Here is a 6103-nt window from a genome sequence, read left to right on the forward strand (position 1 = left end):
TTTTTAGCTGAGATTTCTGTGTTTCACTCCTATCTTGTGTGTGAAGAGGTAGAGAAAAAAAAGGACAAGAGGTTTGGTTTTGCTTGAAGATCTGTGAGGTAAATAGACCTTACGAGCATTAAATAGGTGTGACTCATTGATCTTACTGTGTAAATAACTGATATTTCCCATAATACATTCCATCTGACTCTTTACAGAAATTTATAAATCTGAGTGAGCCTCATTGTTCCAGTTTCTCTGAACTGTTCTCAATGTGTGGAAACACAAATTGTAAGCATATCAGAACTCAGTTCGGTCACTTTTAACAAACGAGGCCTGCAAGCTTTCAAATAGCATTTACTTGGTTTTCCAGTTGACTAGTCTGTCCATTCAAGAGTAAACAGAAACAAAGGTGTTTTTTAAGAGGGAATAATCTAGAGAAAGAGCCAACAATGTTGAATGATTTTTTTTCACTTCATAAGCTTCAAGTTTAACAGGAAACTTCTCTGTTGTGGTAGTTACTATGAGTTTTAAATTAATATAACTGATAACGTAAACAATCTTTCCTGTAAAAATCATTGCACCTGTTCTGTGCTGATAAAACAACTATTATTCACACAACTAGTCTAAGCAGGATCTAGATGTTAGCATATGGCCAGTTTTTGCATGGAAGTGGTTACAACTTTGGACTCCTCTCCGGTCTTAACAGATTGTGTTTTCCCCTAGGGACAGGTAGAGTTTTTTTGTACACATCCTGATAATCTGAGGAGAAAGAGTAAGTGTGGAATTGCACTATTTTGTGGTGGCCACAGCACCATGTACCAACTGGAAGGACAGCACATCTTAAAAAAAATGGGAACTGTAATTCTCAATCTTAAGAGTAACCCCCTTATATGACTTAGACAAAATATTTGCTGCTTTTCCTGAGTGGACCTTGTATTTATGCCTCTTTGTAGATACCTTAAAGGGCCTTCCTTAATAGTCATGCAAGAGGACCCATCAGCCTTAACTAGAGCATTTTTTTGGGGTTGTTCTCTGGAGAAATATGGTCTCAGCTTCTACACAAAAGCAGTAGGTGGTAGCAGAAGCATGGGTCATTCCTGAGTTCCAAGAGCTAGCAAAAGTCTGTGTTATGTTACCATTCAAGAATGGACAATTTCTGTTATTCTCAGGGGGTTTAAAAGCTGTGCTTTTCCCACCCAGAACGGCAGTAATTGAAACATTGTTTGTAATCAGCGATTCCTGGGAATATCACCAAAGGTTTTTTGTCACCATGCTGTGCATGGACACTTCACAGGTGAAAGCGAGGTAGAGTAGACTCTACGGCAAGACATGGCACCAATCTATTTGTTTCAAAGAACGTGAGTTTGTTCTTTCCACAACTTTTGATACAGGTCAGTGATTCCATTAGTGTCACCTGATAAGCAAGCCATAGCCTTTATAAATTAATGATCACATGCCCTTGGAAACCCACTCCTTGTTTTAATTTAAAACAGAACTTCTTTAATTCTAGGAGGGTTCCCCCCCCCCCCCCCCCGACTGGAAGCACTTGACTATGTATTATTGTTCTGCCAGGGTAGTTCATGAGTACATTCTGGAAAAGATAAAATCCTCTATTAATTGCTAGGTATGATAGACCTAATCATTTGATTGTGATTTGTTGATTTGTAATATATAGTATGTTCTTCCAAAACTAACTAAGAGCCAACATACATAAGAAACCAGAGCATTGGAATATCTAACTTTTAGAACAGCACTTCTAGTATGAAGCAGTGAAACTGCCCTGTCTTCCCTATTGGTCTCCATATTTCAGCCTGGATGCTAATAGGGTTGGAAAGACTGCTACCTAAGAAAATGTAAATATGGAGTTTGCACTATTTCTTCATTTTATAAAAGTTACTTTTGTATCAATAATAATAATAAAAGGTGGCTTAATCCTTTCAGGAGAATTAGGAGTTTTCGTAGAGTCATAGAATGGTTTGGGTTGGAAGGGACTTTAAAGATCATTCAGTTCCAACCCCCCTGCCATGGGCAGGGACACCTTCGACTAGATCAGGTTGCTCAAGGCCTCATCCAGCCTGGCCTCGAACACCTCCAGGGAGGGAGCATCCACAACATCCCTGGGCAACCTGCTCCAGTGTCTCACCAACCTAATTGTAAAGAATTTCTTTCTAATATCCAGTCTAAATCTGCTCTCCTCAAGCTTCAAACCATTCTCTCTCATCCTATCACCACAAGTCCTTGTAAAAAGTCCATCCCCAGCTTACTTGTAATCCCCTTCCAGGTACTGGAAGGCTGCTATGATGTCCTTCCAGAGTCTTCTCTTATCCAAGCTGTACAGCCTCAACTCTCTTAGCTTGTCCCCATATCAGAGGTGTTCCAGCCCTCTGGTCATCTTTGTGGCCCTCCTCTGGACACTCTCCAACAGTTCCATGTCCTCCTTGTGTTGGGGCGCCAGAACTGGACACAGTGCTCCCAGTGGGTTCTCACCACAGCAGAGCAGATGGGCAGAATCCCTTCTTTGTCCTGCTAGTGACCTCCTGTTCATGCAGACCAGCACAGAGTTGCTTTATTGGCTGTCAGTGACCATTGCTGGGTCATGATGAGTTTTTCATCAACTGACAACCCTGAGTCCTTCTCCTTGAGACTACTCTCAAGCCACTCCTCACCCAGCCTATATTTGTGCTTGGGATTTCCCCAATCCAGGTATAGGACCTGGGTCCTAGCATCTATTAAAGTCTACCACTGTGCTTGAGGCTCACATGTAGGCATGCAGAGCTATGACTTTTCCTTGTACTTGAAAATGTATGCCAGCCTCACTAGGCTTATCTATTCTTAAGGAGGGAACACTATAATGCTGTTTTAAAGGAAAAACCTGAGTAATAATGTGTGATTTCATTTTGTGAATCTATAACCTCAAATCCTCAGTGATTAGGGGGAATTAATTTTCAATTCTGCATAAAGAGACACTTAATCCTTCTAAAAGGCTGGGGTGGGAAAGCAAAGTCAGTGTTTCTGACAAGAAATCTTGGGCACAGAGATTGTTCCATTCATGTAATGTAGAAATAAGTCTGTTTCACACACACATGCAATGCACAAAGCACTGTATCAAACCTGAAATTCTGAACTATTTAGATAGAATTGGAGGGGTCAGATTCAGCTTTTGGATACAAACCTTAAGACTGATAATAGGAGTCATGTGTATAATGGATGAGTGCATCACAACACTGATGGATATTCAGTGTTCTGAGTTTACTCTGAAGTGAGCTTACTCTAGGATGTTCACCATCTCCCTGTTGGATTCCTAGTCCATGTTACACATCAGCAGAAATAATTGGCATTGTAAGAATCAACACTATAGTTAAGTAATTGCCAGGGACACTAAAACCCAGTACATTCAGGCAAATCCCAGCCTGACCTCTTCATGAAGTGGAGGTGCTATTTTAAATCTCCTGAATGGAAGTTGTTGAATTTGAAACTAGTTGTTTTTTATAGTTAGTGAGGGACTGGGGATATCAATCTTGATTCTGACTTGCTACAAAGTTTTGAGGACAGTGGAAAGCCTCTGTAGAGCCCAACACCTCCCTCCAACACCCCACCCCCACCTTTTCAATGTGGGGTGGGGTTTTTTGGGTGGGTTCCCCCCCCTGCCCAGGGGCTGCGGCTGTTCTTTTGTATTCCACATCTAGATTGTATGGCTGGTAAGAGAAGGGGGAGTGTGACTGCTTATTGTCTGTATCCTCTTATGCTCAGTATGAATTCTCCAAAAAGAAGCAGCGTTATACAGCTGGCAGGAATCTGGTGGATTTTCTGGCTGTGATGTTAAATAGCCCCAACAATTCTGATGGGTCTTGGATCTCATTCATTCAACTACCACAATCTTCCTAGATCTCACTGAAAACCGAGCTCCGAATAGCTTATGCAATGTGTTCTTCACAAAGATGCTTTCAGGGTGCACAGGCAGGTTCAAAATACAGTCCTTACAGCAATTTCCTGTGTAAGGCATTGATGAGACAATAGATCCTTTTATGAGGTGCTGTTTGACTACAGAAATGAACAATTGTTCACATTATGTTTAATAAATCCCTCGACACTCTGTTAAAAGGACCTATGTTTAGCTGAAGTCTTGGCATGAGTGTACTTACAGAGGTTTAATGACCTTTCACTTTTTGAGGTGTTCTTTATTTAAACTAATGAAAATGAGCTCCACTTAAAAGGCTTTTAAATGCTGATTAAAAATTAAATCAGCTGTTCATTATCCCCAGGTGGCCTTGTTCTAAGAGCAGTAATTCAGAGAGAGTCAAACAAGTAGTCTTTTTTAATGTAGCTAGATCATGAGTTGCAAGGACTTTATTAGAGCTGTTATTAATCAGCAAACTTTCAACTTCTAATGCAAATGGATCTGTAAACACAGGACTTCCCTCCATTTCTGCCCTTTACTTGTTAGAAATATGGAAGAAAATCAGGCATATTTCTGAAGATTCTCTGTGGCATGTACAGTAGAAATGCAAACAAGTGTGTGTTTTTTGCAAACAAATGACATACTCACCTGGTGGGTACCATTGCATTAGTAACAATAAACTGAGAAAGTAGCTGTGTAAAGTTTCACTTTACATAGTTGATTATTTTTCTCTGGGGTTGGAAAAGTTTCAGAAGCATTTACAGTACAAATCACAGTGGGCAATGATAAAACCTCAGTGAAAATAGCTCTTTTGGTTTGAGGTTTGGTTAGTTGGGTGGGTTTTTGGGGGTGGGGTGGGGTTTCCTTTATGGCAGCTGAGAGCACTGGCCTGGGATTCAATGAGTTAGACATGATGTAGAATACCAAGAAATCTTCAAGCTTACAAAGTATAAATTATCTGAAAAGCAGGAACAGTCACTGCTTGAACACCCAGGTTGTTTTACAGAATTTTCCAGGCTGCAGCAGGAGGGGTGAAAAAAACAAACATCCTTTGTCAGCCAAAACGTTTGAAACTACCTGCTTTGAACTAGGGCCTTGACTCCTACTCCAGTCTAGCACATGTATCTGTTAATTTGCATGTTAGAGTACCTGCTTCAGGGATGCACTAGAAGTGCATTCTTATATGTCCACATTGTGTGGAAAGTCTGGCAGGGCTGAGCAGATTTATGTATCCCAAATGGCTGCAAGGGAAACTGTCTCAGTGCTAGTAGGCAATTATTACTGTTGTTACCCTTGCTCTTGAATTCTTCCTCTGGTAAAACTTGCAGGTGGCCAAGGTGCTCTTATTCCCAGGTTTGTGAGCACAAGCAGAAGAAGTTACACTGGTGTTGTTATGGAGACAGGGTCGCAGAGACATGAATGTGTCCTGCTAACCTGTGGGGGTGCTTTCTGCACTCACACTCACACGCCTTTTACCTCGTGACTGTCTAATGGGTTTTGGAATTGGGCACATGACACCAGGGAATGCAGTGTGTGTGTCTGAGGTAATGAGCAAACATCCCTAAACAGGAGGCCTGGCTAAAGAAGTTTGCAGACTTTGGCCAGTAAAACTTTAATTTTTGTCCCGCCCCTTAGGTTAAAAGAAGCGGGGGGGGGGGGGGGAAGGTGGGGGTTTGTGTGGTTTTTTTTTTCCCCTGTCTTCATTGGTGAAGGAGTAACAATAGCATGAGAGTCAGCTTTAAATGTCAAATTCTAGGAATCCTTTCTGCTCCAGTACTAATGCAGAACAGATTGTAGTACAGTGGCAGCTGCACGTCTAAAACAATGAAAGCACTGAGGTTTTGAAGAAGGTCCTTGCCGATAGCTTTATTTAATTATCTAAAGTAATTGGAAGAAAGTTATTTTCCAAGGTAATGAGTATTCTTCCTAAAAACTCCTCTTGTTCCTACTGCTGAAGAAGCTTCACTACTGTCTGTGGTAGAAATGTATTTGTAGAAAGAACAGTGCTTTAAATTCCAAAATTTGTAAATCTGGAAAAGTGCATCCAAAACTACATGGCTGGGCTAACTCTGCATACAGTAGTATTGTATGCAGTGTGGCACATGCAGCAGAGTTCTAATTCCATTGCTCATGAAATGTTAGTCATTTTTAGCACATGTGTAGGAGCCCACACGAAAAGCAATGCCTTTTGGGACAAATTCAGAGAAGTGGCAGATGTGCACA

This window comes from Dryobates pubescens, chromosome 30 (genome assembly GCF_014839835.1).
Source record: "Dryobates pubescens isolate bDryPub1 chromosome 30, bDryPub1.pri, whole genome shotgun sequence".
NCBI classification, from domain to species: domain Eukaryota; kingdom Metazoa; phylum Chordata; class Aves; order Piciformes; family Picidae; genus Dryobates; species Dryobates pubescens.